At 40.9% G+C, this 18,009-nt stretch overlaps 1 protein-coding gene across 12 annotated transcripts in view; it reads right to left on the reverse strand.

Annotated features, from left to right (window-relative positions):
• Positions 1–12,861, reverse strand: part of LOC110531730 (adhesion G protein-coupled receptor L3) — a 341,603-nt gene extending 328,742 nt beyond the window's left edge. For 4 of the 12 annotated variants that reach the window (XM_021615077.2, XM_021615078.2, XM_021615075.2 and 1 more), the window contains exon 1: positions 12,253–12,857. The gene's annotated coding sequence lies outside the window, so the exon portion shown is untranslated. Of the gene's footprint in view, positions 1–12,252 lie in introns of all 12 variants that reach the window. The other 8 variants (XM_021615086.2, XM_021615085.2, XM_021615082.2 and 5 more) reach the window with 4 other exon arrangements.
• Between the last annotated feature and the right edge of the window lie 5,148 nt (positions 12,862–18,009).

Here is an 18,009-nt window from a genome sequence, read left to right on the forward strand (position 1 = left end):
TTATGTGTATTGTTTCCCGTGTTTACCGGATGGACCACAAGAGCATAGCAGGTTTCATTGTAAGAGTCATCTAATCAATGGGGGTCAAGTTGATTTAGAGTGATTTTATGGTCCATGGTGGTCACATTCCCTACTTTCCCAGAGTGGAAGGGGGCAGTTTCTCACTCTCTCTCTCTCTCTCACTCGAACCCATACGTTTCCAACACATTGTCTGGTTGACAAGCCTATTGGAAGCGGCTATGACTCTTCCATGACTTCAGCTTCTCACAAGCTGCTCTTTTCAAAACACCGCAGTCTCATTGGATGGGCACGAAATCCCCCACAATTCCATCCCGCTGAAAAGCGTTCCATTAGCCCCTAGCCTCGCTCCCCTTTTCCCGACCGCATTTAGGGGCAAACTCTGCAAAGAGAAAGTAGCTGGAATTAATTTGATAATCCCCATCATTATGAGGAGGAATAATGGGGCTATTAGAGGAAACAATGGATGGGTTAGCGAATGAGTGGGACGGCGGGATGAATGTACGTCTTCACCCACACCCTCCCACCCGGCTCACACACATTCCTGTCATTGTGTGTGTGGCAAATTCTCCTCCCTGTCTGACAATGAGCGCTACATAGAAGATTAAAATACATTTAAGAAACACTACATGCCTCACAGGGCAGCTCATGAGTGAGTGTGTGTGATTGTCTGTCTGTGTGTGCTTTAAAAAAATAATTAAAAGCTCAAAACCTTTAAAAGCTCAATCTTTTCAGTTCAATATTTTGTACGGAGCCAACCATTGATGCAGAAGCACTTAACTTGTTAACTTGTACCACAATAACCCCGGTCATCTCACTACTGTGACCTTGCAATTGCCAGCCTTCTATATACAGCCGCGGCTACAAGAGTCAAATATGCCTTGTGTCACTTTCTGAAAGCAAACCTTGGGCCTTAAATGGCTCTTATGTTTTGTATCACGTAGCGTCCATCAATACGGACTAATTTGCTCTGTTGTTGAAAAGCTTTTCGCCACAACCTCTCTGCCCTAGCTCTTTGTAGCCCTGGAGACCGAAAGTGTTGAGTGAGGCGTGCCACAAGGACCTTTACTTTCCACAGCCGTGATTCTTTCATTTTCAGCCTTTCTTTTCTTCTTTTGACACATTCCTACCACAGACGGCCCTGGCAGACCAGCCTGTCTAATCTTAACAGTGTGACGACCCTCCCACTCAGGCTGCCGAATTCTCTTTTTGCACTCGTTTTCCTTAATAATGGGGAAGACGGTGGGCGGAGCTGGGAGGGTCGTCAGTAAAATGGGACACACCTGGGGGGCGTTTTTGTTTGCTTGCTTTGGCACCTTTCAACACTTCTCATTATCACCTCTATACCCGCAACCACTCACTTACACTACACACACACCATTGTTAATTGTATATAGGTTACCTCAGTTAAGGAATGACAAAAATATGTATTATTCCTTATCGCCACATTCGCTCCCTCTTTGTTACGGGTTACGAGCCTGTTCGTGACAACAGCATAATCACTCCTCTCCTGGAGAGCTAGAAAGCCAAGGCCCTCACACTGACAGCAGGGTCTTTTTTGGTGTGTGTGTGTGTGTGTGTGTGTGTGTATGTACAGTACCAGTCAAAAGGTTGGACACCTACTCATTCAAGGTTTTTTTTTTTACAGAATGTTTTTGTAGAATAATAGGGAAGACATCAAAACTATGAAATAACACATATGGAATCCTGTAGTAATCAAAAAAGTATGAAACAAATCAAAATATTTTATATTTGACATTCTTCAAAGTAGCCACCCTTTGCCTTGACAGCTTTGCACACTCTTGGCATTCTCTCAACCAGCTTTACCTGGAATGCTTTTCCAACAGTCTTGAAGGAGTTCCCACATATGCTGAGCACTTGTTTCCTTCACTCTGTGGTCCAACTCATCCCATGCTGGTTAGGTGTGCCTTGAATTCTAAATAAATCACATACATTGTCACCAGCAAAGCACCCCCACACCATCACACCTCCTCCTCAATGGTTCACGGTGGAAACCACACATGCAGAGGTCATCCATTCACATACTCTGCATCTCACAAAGACATTCCGGTTGAAACCAAAAATCTCAAATTTGGACTCATCAGACCAAAAGGACAGATTTCTACCAGTCTAATGTCCATAGCTCATGTTTCTTGGCCCAAGCAAGTCTCTTCTTCTTATTGGTGTCCTTTAGTTGTGGTTTCTTTGCAGGAATTTGACCGTGAAAGCCTGATTCACACAGTCTCTTCTGAACAGTTGATGTTGAGATGTCTATTACTTGAACTCTGAAGCATGTATTTGGTCTGCAATTTCTGAGGCTGGTAACTCTTATCCTCTGCAGTAGAGGTAAATCTGGGTCTTCCTTTCCTGTGGCGGTCCTCATGAGAGCCAGTTTCATCATAGCGCTTGATGGTTTTTGCGACTGCACTTGAATAAACTTTTTGATAATTTCCAAATTGACTGACCTTAATGGACTGTCATTTTTCTTTGCTTATTTGAGCTGTTCTTGCCATAATATGGACTTGGTCTTTTTCCAAATAGGGCTCTCTTCTGTGTACCCCCCTGCCTTGCCTTGTCCTTTCTAGCAATGTCCTCAAAACAATCCCATACAGGGCTTTAACTTTTGCTGCCGCCATTGTTCACGCCTATAGACAGGTTAGCTGACAACGCCACAAAAACGATGCACGCGATTCAATGGGGCAGAAGGCTATCGTTGTGATTCTGGATGGCCAGATAGCTAGCAACAATTACTAGATGCTGCCATGTCGGGAATCGTAAATTGATCATTTCAGCTAGTTTTATCTTGTCCTTGATAATGTTTTGTAGTGAGGTGTAGACTCATGTAATTTCTTTGCTAATAAGGGAAAAATTTCCTAGCTCGCTAACTTACAACTGTAACAATGTACAGAATTTGAGACGACAAGTGCTCATAGTGCAAACGCATTTGTTTTCAAGAAACATTAGAGATTAAATGTAGTTCACGTTCTCTAAACTGAATCTAAGCCAACCCCGTCTGTTTTGCCCCATAGTTGCGCACGTGTCGGTTTTATTGCTAAACAACCCACCAGTATATGGTTCACACTTGCCCTCGGATTTCTTCCCTATTAGCTACTGATAGTGATGCACAAGCTAGGCCTATTTAAAACGTTGCCATCTACTGGCAGCATTCACCCACCAGATTCAGAAGCTCAAAAACCCCATGAGAAAAAAGCTTTATAAAAGAACCCATTTGATTTTTGCCCAAAAACAAAACAAAAACTTTTATTTGAGTTAGTTTTGCAGTCAAAGAAACTATGCTGAAGCCTGTTATCCTTCATTTAACTAGTTTCAGTTTTTGTTTACTATAATAGTGAGTGTCAGTGCAAGTAGTCTAACTGTTGTTTCCTTGACATCTGTAATTCTGTCATATTCTACTTGATGGTATGCAAGGATTTAGCCAAACATGGCTATTTGTATCCAGAAAATATATGATTGATGCTACACTACCATTTCTAAAGCCTTTTATTCTAAGTAGAATCACATATCTCCAACAATGCAAACGGCAGCCGCATACAATCTGTAGGGATGCAAGGCCAATTTTTATATGCCCAAGTCATCAATCATTCATTTAGCCCCTCAAGCCATCCAGCAACCCAAAAATCTATTCCAACACCAACTTTGGCAACGACAAAATTGGCTGAAAATTCCAACCAAATTTGGTGTGACATAAGTGTTATTTTGGTTTGTCTGGAAAGCGTTTGAAAGGGAGGGGGTAAAAAAAACACAATTACCAGGTGCTGCTGGCTTCTCCTCCCTTCCTGTAATTGTTTTTCTGGATTCGATAAAGAAACTAATTTCCCCTCATTAAACACAATGTACATGGAGACAGAAGGCAGTCGGTACAGAAGCCACAATGAACAAATGGCTTTTGATTCCAGAACAGATGACTGTACACGCAGGCGTCAAAATTAATATTAATTTCACCCCCGAATCCAATTTGTATATGTACCTGAGTAATACGCTGCACATAGTGTTACATGAGCTATGTTCAGCACCCACACAGGCAAGGGGAAATAAATTGGGTAGATATTCCACCAGTTACTGATAAGCCCAGTTCAAGGTTCAACCTACTTAATAGCTTACCTGACTGTAAAAGGAAAGTTGTACATCTGAATGCGTTCAACCGAAATGCATCTTCCACATTTAACCCAAGCCCTCTGTACTTCAAGCAGCAACATTGTTTTAGCGTTGAATGTGATGTATAGAAAGCTTCCATTGTCTTAGTTCGAAGACTACTCCTATTTAGATAAATCTTCTCGCCCTAAAGCTATCGACTCATTGGAGATCTGAAAAGCAGGAAGGCCTAGCCTGTAGCAAGGGGAAGATAAGTGCATGTTTCAAGTTTTTTTGTCACGTGCACAAGTACACTGAAATGCCATTCTTGCAAGCTCCAAACCCCAAAATGCAGTAATCAATATAAAATGTAGCATTAAAATAACATAAGGTACAACAACAAAAAATATGAACACAAGAAAGTTCAGGGTCAGTTCCAATACCATATTTACAATGTGCAGGGACACTGGAGTGATAAAGGTAGATATGTATAGGAGTAAGGTGACTCGTCATTAGCAGCATAAATAAAGATTGTATGCGTGTGTGTAGACTTATGTGTGTTGGAGTGTCAGTTAAACAAAACAATCCGCTAACTTGGAAATACCACACAAGCTTATCGCTTTTACACACTCTGGAAATACCAAACTCCGAAACCAAATTTCAAGTAATTAAACAAAATTAAACAAAACAATCCGCTAACTTGGAAATACCACACAAGCTTATCGCTTTTACACACTCTGGAAATACCAAACTCCGAAACCAAATTTCAAGTAATTTCATCAGCTTAATTATAAAGTCAGTGAGCGTGAGTGTGTAAACTCTTGTGAGTGTGCATAAAGACAGTGCAAAAATAGATATAAAATACAAAAATAAACTCAGTCTGTGTAGCCATTCTGTTAGCTATTTAGCAGTATTCTGGCTTGGGGATAGAAGCTGTTCAGGAGCCTGTTGGTGTCAGACATGATGCACCGATTCCGCTTGCAGAAAGAATAGTCTATGGCTTGGATGGCTGAAGTCTAATGATTATCCGGGCCTTTCTTTCACACTGCCTGATTTAAAGGTCCTGGATGGCAGGGAGCTCGGCCCCAGTGATGTACTGGGCTGTCCGCACCACCCTCTGTAGCACCATGTGATCAAGGGAGGTGTTTAAATACCAAGCAGTGATGCAGCCAGTCACGATGCTCTCAGTGGTGCAGCTGTAGAACTTTGAGGATTTGTGGGTCCATGCCAAACCTTTTCAACCTCCTGGGGGGGAGAGGCGCTGTCGTGCTTTTTTCACAACTGTGTGTGTGACTGGACCATTTTTAAGTCCGTAGTGATTTGGGAATTGACCGCCGATTTCATGTAGTCCAAGATCAGCTCCTTGGTCTTACTGACATTGGAGGGAGAGGTTGTTGTCCCGTCACCACACGGCCAGGTCACTGACCTCCTCCCTGTGGTTGTCTCATCGTCGCCGGTGATCAGGCCTACCCCTGGCATGTTGTCAGCAAATGTCACAATGGCGTTGGAGTCGTGTGTGGCCACGCAATCTCGGGTGAACAGGGACTGTTGAGGGTCAGCATGGCAGAGGTAATGTTGCCTACCCTCATGACCTGGGGTCGGCCCCTCAGGAAGTCCAGGATCCAGTAGCAGAGGGAGGTGTTCAGTCCCAGGGTCCTAAGGTTGGTGACGAGCATGGTGGGGACATTGGATGTTGAATGCTGAGCTGGTGCCTACTCACATAGATATTATTCTTATCTAGGTGGGTGAGGACAGAGTAGAGTGCAATTGAGATTGCATCGTCTATGAATCGGTCGGGGCTGTATGCAAATTGTAGTGGGTCTACGGTGTCTGGAATGATGGCGATGTGGGCCATTACCAGCCTTTCAAAGCACTTCATGATTACAGATGTGAGCACCACAGGGCGGTAGTCATTGGCATGAAGAGTTCTTGGGAACAGGAATTATTAGTCATTTTAAAACATGGGGATTACAGACTTGGCCAAGGAGAGGTTGAAAATGACTGAATATGCCAGCCAGCTGATCTGCGCATGCTCTGAGAACAGACCCTAGAACAGCCTCGGAGAGCAAAAATCACCCAGTCCTCTGGATCGGTGGGGTCCCACACACACACACAATGTTATTGTCGAAGCGTGCAATAAATGCATCGAGTTAATTTGGAAGAGAGGCATCGTTGGGCAGATAATGGCTGGGTCTTCTGGACTGTAGCCTCTGCCACATGCGGCGGAGCCTGTGTAGTATGATTCCACCTTATTCCTAGATTGTCCTTTTGCTCGTATCATCACTGTGGAGGTTGTAGCGGAACTTTGTGTACTTGTTCCTGTCCTCGGGCGTAGCCTCAGCTTTGTCTGCGGTAGCTCTGTCTTAGTTTCAAATCAAATCAGATGTTATTAGTCACATGTACCGAATACAACAGGTTGACCTTACAGTGAAATGCTTACTTACGAGCCCCAAACCAACAATGCAGTTTAAATAAAATACAGATTATAAATAAAAGTAACAAGTAATTAAAGAGCAGCAGTAAAATAAGAAAGAGACTATATAGAGTGGGGGTCCTGGTACAGAGTCAATGTGCGGGGGCACCGGTTAATTGAGGTGATATGTACATGTAGGTAGTGTTATTAAAGTGACTAGGCATAGATGATAACAACAGAGAGTAGCAGCTGTGTAAAAGGGGGGGGCAATGCAAATAGTCTGCAAGTAGCCATTTGATTAGGTGTTCAGGAGTCTTATGGCTTGGGGATAGAAGCTGTTTAGAAGCCTTTTGTACCTAAACTATGACTAGGGTGGCTGGAGTCTGACAATTTTTAGGGCCTTCCTCCGACACCGCCTGGTATAGAGGTCCTGGATGGCAGGAATCTTGGCCCCAGTGATGGACTGGGCCGGTCGCACTACCCTCTGTAGTGCCTTGCGATCGGAGGTCGAGAAGTTGCCATACCAAGCAGTGATGCAACCAATCAGGATGCTCTCGATGGTGCAGCTGTAGAATCTATTGAGGATCTGAGGACCCATGCCAAATAGTTTCTCCTGAGGGAGAATAGGTTTTGTCGTGCCCTTTTCGACTCCCTTGGTGTGCTTGGACTATGTTAGTTTGTTGGTGATGTGGACACCAAGGAACTTGAAGCTCTCAACCTGCTCCACTGCAGCTCTGACGATGATAATGGGGGCGTGCCCGGTCCTCTGTTTCATATCATATAATAAATGCGGCGCCTGTTAATTTATGCAACGCAGGACAAGCTAGTTAACCTAGTAATATCGTCAACCATGTGTAGTTAACTAGTGATTATGTGAAGATTGATTGTTTTTTTATAAGATACATTTAATGCTAGCTAGCAACTTACCTTGGCTCCTTGCTGCACAAGCGTAACAGGTGGTCAAGCCTGCCATGCAGTTTCCTTGTGGATTGCACTGTAAACGGCCATAATCGGCATCCAAAAATGCCGATTACCGATTGTTATGAAAACTTGAAATCGCCCCTAATTAACTGGCCATGCCGATTAAAATCGGTCGACCTCAATCGTACACAGTTAACCTGATTAAGGGAATTGAAGAGATCATGACGAGTCATACTGTACTGGCAAATTTGATACCAATGTCCAAAAAGCTCAATCAAATCGACTTTAGGGAAACAAAAAAATAATAATAAAACGGAAAAACTAAAACAGCACAGCCTCTGAGAATGAAATGGTGGCCTTTATGGAAGTAGTTAGGATTGGTTTTGATGAAACCAGTGTTTTTACTGAGGGCACCAAATTATCCCGTATCATAAAACATTTACGCCATTAGCTGGAATGTGGGGTAGCGTGTAGAAGGGATGGCTTAAATCATGAGAGTAATATACACACACACACACACAGAGAGTCATTATACAGAGAGACAATGCTGAATAAAGACCTCCACATTTCACTACCCCACAGCTCAAGTGGAGCTGGCAGGAGCCATTCATAGTTTGCACCTCTGTCACTCAGTCGCGTCATGCCATTGTTATGAACGTTCTCAAGCCGCCCTCTGCCGGCGGCGTCATAGTGGTGCCCAAAAGTCGTGATAAGCCCAATCATTCTGGACGGAGGCTAACAACTGTTTAGTCTAAATTACACAACAGTGTCCTGGAAATATGAGGACATCTCTAAAGTAGGCAAATATTTAGTTGGAAACAACTTTGCCATCATTATCATGTCGTCAAATTCCAAGTTTAGACAGATGGAAATGTCGTCATTAGCTAGCAAAATTCATCAAAAATAGCAAGCAATGCTAACGTGCATTGCAAGCAATGCTAACATGCTAACGGTCTCCCCTCAATCTTAGCTAGCTAGACAATGTTACACTGCATCTAAAGTCAATCTGGCGACATCAAAACGACAAAAGGTTTTTCCTACTAACCATTTGCCTCCTTTCAAAAATGGCATTTATTTCCAAGCCACTATAATATATTTGGTCAAATATTCATAGCACTACATCAAGCTTGTGACAAATTTGTTGGATGCATTTGCTGTTTGTTTTGGTTGCGTTTCCAATTATTTTGTTCCCATTAGAAATGAATGGTAAATAATCTATCTGCATCATTTAAAATACAAAGTGAAGGACTACAGAGCCAAAGCACTTGTCACTGTCGTAATTCTTTTGGAGCTCACTATGTCAGCCAGGTTAAGAAATATTACCATTTGTTATGCTTTTGTCAGAGAAACGTCTCAGGAAAAACATATTTGTCAAGACAACAAAACAATAGAGGGAAAGAAACCTTGAAGAAAAAAAAAAGTGACAAGAACACAATACACATTCATTTTACAGATCGACAACGAATGTAACTAGGTGAAAACTATGTACTCAAACATCTCCCAGCTACGAAACAGACTGGAGGTATAAGGGAGTGTTGTGTGCCTTCACAAACCCTTTACAAGGACCTCTATAATGCTTCACGAACCATTCATAAGCAAATGCCATGCTAAAACAGTAAAAAAGGTATTCAACGTTGGCAATGCACCAGATTAAAAGCTATCTGCCTGGCTTGTAAACACAGGTGGGACCACCTTGCAAGAATTAAACATTGATAACCATCCACCGTGTCATTGATTCAAACAACTGCTTATTAAACCAAATTAAATCATTTGTTCCACTTGATCATTTAGGCCTAGATATCTAAAACAATAAGCAGTTTGATTTGATCAGAACATTCATCTATACGTACAGTATGGCCCAGTTTGATTGAATTCCAGCCCACAACGAATAAAGTGTGATTTCATGAGAAGAAAAAACACCTACTAGACTTTAGAACACCTAAAGCAGTAATGACTGTAGGGTAAGGTTACCACTGATTGTTTTCACAAGCCAGATGGCACACAGGTAGATCCCTGCACCAGCTATGAGGTGCTATATACACCTCCCTCTTCATCATCTACCCTCTCCTTTTTCTTGATATTCTGGCAGTAAAAGGTCGTTTCCAGAGAGAGCAACTCTTGCTACCAGGATTATCAATTTTCCAGACATTCACTTTACTGCATAAGCGGTTGGCTAAAACAAATTAGGCCAGCCCTCCAGAATGCACTGCAATGGTACTGCACCACAACAAGAGGAAAGGTGAGGTCAGCATCTAGCAATATAGTCAAAAGTGATATCTGTCAGACATACACCGTTGGGACACTGCCCACAGCTGTGGAGCAAATATTATGAAGAACGACGTGGCATTGGATGAGCAAAGACAAGATGCACTGAAAGTAAACTACAGGTTGACATCCAATTAGACAAAAAAAGCAAAGCATGAACTGTCCTCTCGTTATTCCTCTAGTGGGAGGATGTCAAGGTCTTCACCGTCTGAGGTAGATGGCTCGTTTAGGTTTTGTTATGGGCATGTTTACCGTACATCCACCACATTGAAGATATGGCTGTAATCACGTGTCACCACCTTGAGAGCACTTCACAGAGGATGAGATGGAAAGTCAGAGACAAACAAGTGTTAGGTAGTAAGCCTGCTAAACCTTGGTGAGGAACTGACCAGAAGGATTCAAAACTTTGACAAATAAATGAATGTTGCAGACTCTGATCCTATTTGGAATGTTTTATGTCACACACACACACACACACACACACACACACACGTCACTCATGTTAGTCCATTCCCTTTCATATCTAAAATGGCATTGAGGACAAAATAGCAGATGTATATTGAAATGTGACAGAAGAGAAGTTGAAAAGTTCTGATAAATTCAAATGTATCGTACAAATTATTTATCAATACACCCAGTCACTACAAAAGATACAGGCCACTCAGGGATTTCATCATGAGGTCAATGGTAGAGTTTAATGGCTGTGATGGGAGAAAACTGATGGAACATTGTAATTACTTCAGAATACTAACCTAAATGACAGAGTAAAAAGAATGAAGCCTGTAGAAAATCAGAATATTGCAAAACACTCACCCTGTTTGCAATAAAGTAATTCTGCAAAAAATGTGGCAAAGCAATTCACTCTTTGTCCTGAATACAAAGTGTTGTATTGGATTTGCCCCAAACGTATTACTTAGTATCACTCTCCATATTTTCAAGCATAGTGGTGGTGGAATCATGTTATGTGTATGCTTGTATTTGTTAAGAACTGGGGAGTTTTTCAGGATAAAAAGTACAACGGAATGGAACTAAGCAAAGGCAAAATCCTAAAAGAAAACCTAGTTCTGTCTGCCTTCCACCAGACACTGGGAGATTAATTCACCTTTCAGCAAGACAACCTAAAACACAACGCAAAATCTACACTAGAGTTGCTTACCAATAACATAGTGAATGTTCCTGAGTAGCCGAGTTACAGTTTTGACTTAAATCTGCTTGAGAATCTATGGCAAGACCTGAAAATGGTTGTCAAGCAATGATAAACAATCAACTTGACAGAGCTTGAAGAATTTGTAAAATAATAATGGGCAAATGTTACACAAGTCAGATGTGGAAAGCTCTTCAAGACTCACCCACAAAGACATGCAGCTGTAATTGCCGCCAAAGGTGATTCTAACATGTATTGATTCCGGGGGTTGAATACTTATCTAATCAAGATAGTGTTGTATTTTTCATGATTTTTTTTTTATTTTTACAAAGGTTAGATTTTTTCTTCGACTTTGATATCAGAGTACATTGTGTAGAATCGTTGACAAAAATAAATGACAATTAAATCCATTTTAATCCAACTTTGTAAAACAACAAAATGCGGAATAAGTCAAGGGGTGTGAATACTTTATGAAAAAAACTGTATATAGATAGCAAAATGAGTAAATAAGTGTGAACGCGTATGGCCTACGTCAGTGGACTACTGGGGTGTCGCAGATATGGCAGTCTTGTGTGCAAAGGAATGAGATTAAAACATACAACTAACCAATTCTGGTGGCTCATGCTAGCCTATATTTAATTTATCGTGCGATGCAGATGGTCCCCTCAGGTCTGTTAGTGCGTCCGTTTTCCCATAACTTGCATGGTGGCACTCAAAATTGACAACATTATACATGTGGAAAAACATCAATTTTCATTCTATTCCAGATATTGCCGTTCATCCGTGACTCTATACACAGTTTTCCCTTGAACATCCTATTGTATACAACCACTGTTTCAAGCACCCATTGTAAAACGGACTGTGAACTGTTTAAGGGTACCCTACATAAACTTCATTCATCACCAACTTAATACTGGATTATGTAACGCATTATTTTCACATCTTCTGAAAGCTGGGTTGTGAATAGAGAAACGGACAAACGCACGTTGCCGGTGCATAGTGCCTACCATTCCCTTTATAATAAACCATACAACAAACTATTTGAAATGTGCACATTGGTTCCCTAATTTGGATAGAGCAGCAAGGACGCGCTCATTAAGTGACGCTCTTTAAATCACCGCAACTGACACCAGAAACTATTGATATCTTGACAAAGCAATTAATTGCAAACTGCGTAACCAATGAATACCAACCGTGACACACCGTCGCCAAGTTTACTTAAAAATGAAGTCTTAAATATAACAACGTATAACTCATTAGCCTACACATTACATCCACAGGCAAATAGTGTATATACGAGAAACTGCAGGTAGGCTAATTGAAGTGCATATACGAACCAAAATCTAGATGAAGATGCAGGCAAAATCGTATAGCCTACGAATTAGCATAATATTCTTACCGTGTTTTAGAAGACACTGGTGAAACGGTTATACCCTTCAAATAGTCCTCCCATTGAAAGTGTGAGTAATAAAATTGTTCACACTTATTTTCTTAACACAATTGATATCGTCCTTGCGCACAGATCAGTCTCCTCAGAGGGTCGAGGGAAAAGAAGGGAGATTCCAAATAATAATTTCGAATAACTCCGCTTATATTTTCTCAGAAGTCCGATAGTAGGCTAGAAGAGCTGGACATGTCTATATGATCCGTGTACTGTCGATATTGCTGGAGAAAGAACGGTCTCCTTGTGTATCCAGATGACAGTCCCTCAAAAGAAGTGGCGCACAACACGTCCTCTTGTGCAGTAACTACTACATCACGTCCGAAAGTAAAAGCTCAAAGGCAAAACACATTAGCGCAAAAGAAGAGTAGGCTATGCCAAATAAATGTGTCTTGTTTGAAAATCTCCACCGCAAAGAACTCGATATATTTTTTGCTTCCAAAGCTTTGCTCTCTGCGCATATGACAAACCAATTTCGGAGCACTGCCTGGGAGAAATGCGGTCTTTGACTCAAGGTAGAATGCGAGAACGGCGAGACGCAAAACTCGGATCTGGATTGTCGCTCACACAATATACTCGGGCTCCACCTAGCAGTAAACATGGGATAAAAATGCAACTAACTACCTACGCCTCTACCTGTGTCATGCGTGTTTGACTGTCAAGTGAAAGTCATATTACATTTGGTTAAGTAATATAGGTCTGTGCTTGTAGGCCTGAATCGAAATATTTATGAGTAACATACCTCTCAATAATTGCTTGGTAAGGCTGTGGACATGAGAAAATGAATTAACTGTCAGCTGCTAGCAACACTGTATATAAGTGTACCACTTTCATTCAAGTACCAAATAATTGACAGCTGTGCCATATAGATTGAAAAATAGTTGGGAAGAGATTTTCGATGTACTGATTCCATGGTTTGTGAACTGATACGCAAAACGACTCCGGATTCAAACCGTATAATTTTTCCATTTATAATGTTATATATATATATATATATATATATATATATATATATATATATATATATATATATATATATATGTATGGGGGATACAACCTTCCCAGCTCTGCAGGTTTTCCTGCAAAGAGACAGTCATTAGATCATTTCTTTTGGTACTTTCCATATGTAGCTTGTTTTTGGTCAAAGGTCCAAGAATGGCTAATACTGCAGATAGCACTACTGGGTGGTTTGAAAAGTCATAGTCAATCGATCAATAATATAATAATACTTTTAGCAACAGAAAAAAATATTTCATTTACCATCTGTAGAAACTATGAGAATGGAAAGGTTCAGAGCTTTTGTCACACATCACAGCACAGTTTAAAAACATATGGCAAATAGAAGAGATAGATGGGAGGGGTTGAATGGAGCTAAAAGGTGGGACTAATAGCAACAAGATAACTCATGTAAAATATACTGTGTCTGTAAAATGTATATACTGTAGGTTCAGAACTTTTGTGAAACAGCACAGTTAAAAATGTATGGCAAATAGAAACTGGATGGACATCAGAAATAGATGAGAGAGGTTGAGGAAGGACATCAGAAATAGATGAGAGAGGTTGAGGGTAGAGGAAGGACATCAGAAATAGATGAGAGAGGTTGAGGGTAGAGGAAGGACATCAGAAATAGATGAGAGGTTGAGGGTAGAGGAAGGACATCAGAAATAGATGAGAGAGGTTGAGGGTAGAGGAAGGACATCAGAAATAGATGAGAGGTTGAGGGTAGAGGAAGGACATCAGAAATAGATGAGAGAGGTTGAGGGTAGAGGAAGGACATCAGAAATAGATGAGAGAGGTTGAGGGTAGAGGAAGGACATCAGAAATAGATGAGAGACGTTGAGGGTAGAGGAAGGACATCAGAAATAGATGAGAGAGGTTGAGGGTAGAGGAAGGACATCAGAAATAGATGAGAGAGGTTGAGGGTAGAGGAAGGACATCAGAAATAGATGAGAGAGGTTGAGGAAGAGCATCAGAAATAGATGAGAGAGGTTGAGGAAGAACATCAGAAATAGATGAGAGAGGTTGAGGGTAGAGGAAGGACAGGTCGAAAAACAAACAAAATAGAACTATTGTAAAATAGATTGTGTTCGTAAAATGTATATAGTATGCATAAGCTGGAAGTAGAAGCCTAAGTGTTGTTTTTCATTAGTTTACACCAATTAGGGGAGGGGTGGTAGGGTTAGGGGGAAATAATAAAGGAAAATGTATTTTTTTTAAGAAATATGTATGTAGATATATAAATACCAGTCAAAAGTTTGGACACACCTACTCATTCAAGGGTTTTTCTTTATTTTTACTATTTTCTGCATTGTAGAATAATAGTGAAGACATCAAAACTATGAAGTAACACATATGGAATCATGTAGTTACCAAAAAAGTGTTAAACAAATCAAAATATATTTTATGTTTGAGATTCTTCAAAGTAGTCACCTTTGGCCTTGATGACAGCGTTGCACACTCTTGGTATTCTCTCAACCAGCTTCACCTGGAATGCTTTTCCAACAGTCTTGAAGGAATTCCCACATATGCTGAGCACTTGTTGGCTGCTTTTCCTTCACTCTGCGGTCCAACTCATCCCAAACCATCTCAATTTGGTTGAGGTCGGGGGATTGGGGAGGCCAAGTCATCTGATGCAGCACTCCATCACTCTCCTTCTTGGCCATCTAGCCTTTACACAGCCTGGAGGTGTGTTGGGTCATTGTCCCGTTGAAAAACAAATGATAGTCCCACTAAGCGCTTACCAGATGGGCTGCAATATATGAGGCTGGCAACTCTAATGAACGTATCCTCTGCAGCAGAGGTAACTCTACAATCGATCTGCAACATTAAAGCTGATCTCCCACTCCTCCCCAAATAATAATAAACATACATAAGGTATAAGCTTAGTTAAAATGATTCGTTTTCACCTTATAAAGCTCTGGGCTAATAAATAGTTGATGTTTGATTGAGAATGTTTTCAAACTGGAAAATGTACTGACACAGATTATGAATTAATTAAATAATGTATCAATTATTAAATTAATGAATGTATGTTAAATGACAGGTCTGCATATCTTAAATGTTATACTGAATGTTTAGGACTAAATACATGTAAATATGTATTTTTTTAAAGTATTGTTTCAAAATCAATCACCAAAAGCGCTCTATATCACATACAAATGTTTGAATATCGTGTTGTGTAGACCTTGATAGTGAAGCACATTCCTTTTAAGTATACTGGGACACCTTGATCTAGTGCACTGCAGGCAGGCAGTGGTTCATTTTTCAACGGGGCTTCCATTTGAAAAGATGAAGTGTTATCTCTAGCCAGCACTGCTTGCAATGCACCCCCGATGCAAATGGATTTCTGCAGGAAGTGCACTGACCAAAGCTGCATGTCATTACTGTACCAGTGCTTGAGAACCCTGGTAGCTAGCTAGGTTCTGTATGGCTATATACTGTATATAATATACTGCTGCCATCTTGACTGCATTAAACAGTACATGAAAACTGCCACCACAACAACATATTCCAAGCACAATTATGTGAATATCATACCATTTATGGAAATAACCACAGTCTGAGATCTTGCATTATCACACATGTCAGAGACACAAATTAGACCAAGACAGTTTAATAGTATAGGTTGCATGTTACACCATAGCATATAAGTCTGCGTCCCAAATGGTGCCTTATATTCTATAGTACACTACTATTGAACAGAGACCTATGGGCACTGGTCAGAAGTGGTGCAGTAAATAGGGATTAGGGTGTCAATTGCAGGAGAGATTGAGAGGGACAGAGAGGCATGCGTCCTGCATCATGTAACTAACTCAGTCCGCCTCCGGCACACTTGCAGCCTTATGTGTTATGGTGATTCTATGGAGCTTCAGTGACTCGATTCACAATAGTGAGATACATTGGTGGAGGATACCATTATTGAGTCATTATTGAATAGACAGAGGCACATTTCAATTTCTTATTACTTGTAAACACGGCCATTGAGTTACTGGACAATGTATAATTCTCTGTGTGTGTGTGTGTGTGTGTGTGTGTGTGTGTGTGTGTGTGTGTGTGTGTGTGTGTGTGTGTTACTGACAAATACAGCTGCCAACAGTGGGGTTTACCCAACACAGACAGTTAAGCACCTGAGACATACTGTAGTCATAATAATTGAACATCATAAAGTGATACATGGAACCATAAAAGCTCAATGCACAAACTCAACATGCCGCTGAGAAACTATGCCAAATATAAAGCTGTTTAGGAAAATTAAAGCTTATGGGGACATGAAGCAAATCAAGTAAAGTAGCAGACATTCCCATTCATTCATGCTTGCAAGCAAGCAAGCAGAGGATTTTATTTCATCGTGGAATGTTGACACTTTAATAGTGCTGAATGCTTAAAGTGCTGAAGCAACTTAAAGCTTAGTTGTCCTCTGCTTGTTGTGTTAAAATGTGTGAATGTGCAATTGTTTTGCATTATTTACAAAGGGTTGTTTGATTTCTTGATTTTCAACATCAGTGTCAAGATAGTGAACATAGTTGTAATTGTTAGGCCATTGTGCCACTCCCTTGGGTAACCTTCTCACTACTTGATAGTAGGCTTTTGAGCAATAGCAATCGAACCTTGTATAATTATCAAGTTTGCTTAGCCCTACTTTCTGATGGTCTCACGTATGTTTAGGCCTACCGACAACCATACTGTTATCCAACAGGTAGCCAGTCTACTTTACTTGCATAACAATGGTTGAATGGAAACATGGTTAGTGTTAGATTGTCAGTGTGGCCGAGAGCTGTGACACGCTGGTCTGGACCGGAGCCAGTATGTTGGTGCAATATATTCGCTGAAAAATTTGCTTAAGCTTTGATTGTTTCTCTTAAACGTTATTTTTTTCCTGCGGGGTTGAGAACTCTCCTTCTTTGGATTTGAAAATCCAACAGTTGTGTTGGAAGGGGGCTGTATGTGGCTGTCCATGGGGCTGTTTGAGTGAGACAGAGAAGAACCAAATCAGTAAAAAAAAGCACTGCCCCCTTTATTATCAAAGCTTCAAACCTAAAACATCAAGTTGCCTTTTCAGACTCTGAAGTCAGGAAGACTTCGAGTTTGCAGTCAGCCAGACTAAACAGTCCGTGGTTTCACATGCAAAACGCTTCAGCTTTATCATATCGTGCCGATTGTCAAAGGTTTGGGTATTGAGTTTGCTATTTCTAGATTTAGAAATGGTTAGAAATCACCTTTGAATCCTCATGATTGACTAGGTGAAAGGTTTGTTGTTTCTGCTGTGTCAACCAGAGCAATGTTTGGGAACGCCAATTATCCTGTGTTTTTGGGTAGGCCTAATGTAATGTTACTAAATCCCAAGGGGGAGAGTAGGGTTTGCCGGTCTATTACATGTTCTATGCATAGTTAAACACTACTATTGAAATGCAGGCTATATACAGTATTTAGTCATTGAGATTGTATTACCTGAATGTGTGAATGGGGATTTCATGCCTACAGAAGACTATTAATTGATGATTGGTCTAAAATGGAATAGTCCATGTTGAGGGTATCCCAGGTATCCTTTTTAAAGCCTGTAATTCCTCTGCATGAGAGAGGGGGGTGTACGGTTGTTATACTGGATGCTCTAGCAGGTGTGATTGAGGCTTGATTGTTCATCCATTTATCTGAGAATGTTTTCCTGTTTGTTATTTTTGTTGTAAATATGTGTTACATAGTATATAGGTAAGTGTG

This window comes from Oncorhynchus mykiss, chromosome 9, assembly GCF_013265735.2.
Source record: "Oncorhynchus mykiss isolate Arlee chromosome 9, USDA_OmykA_1.1, whole genome shotgun sequence".
In the NCBI taxonomy this organism is placed as follows: Eukaryota; Metazoa; Chordata; class Actinopteri; order Salmoniformes; family Salmonidae; genus Oncorhynchus; species Oncorhynchus mykiss.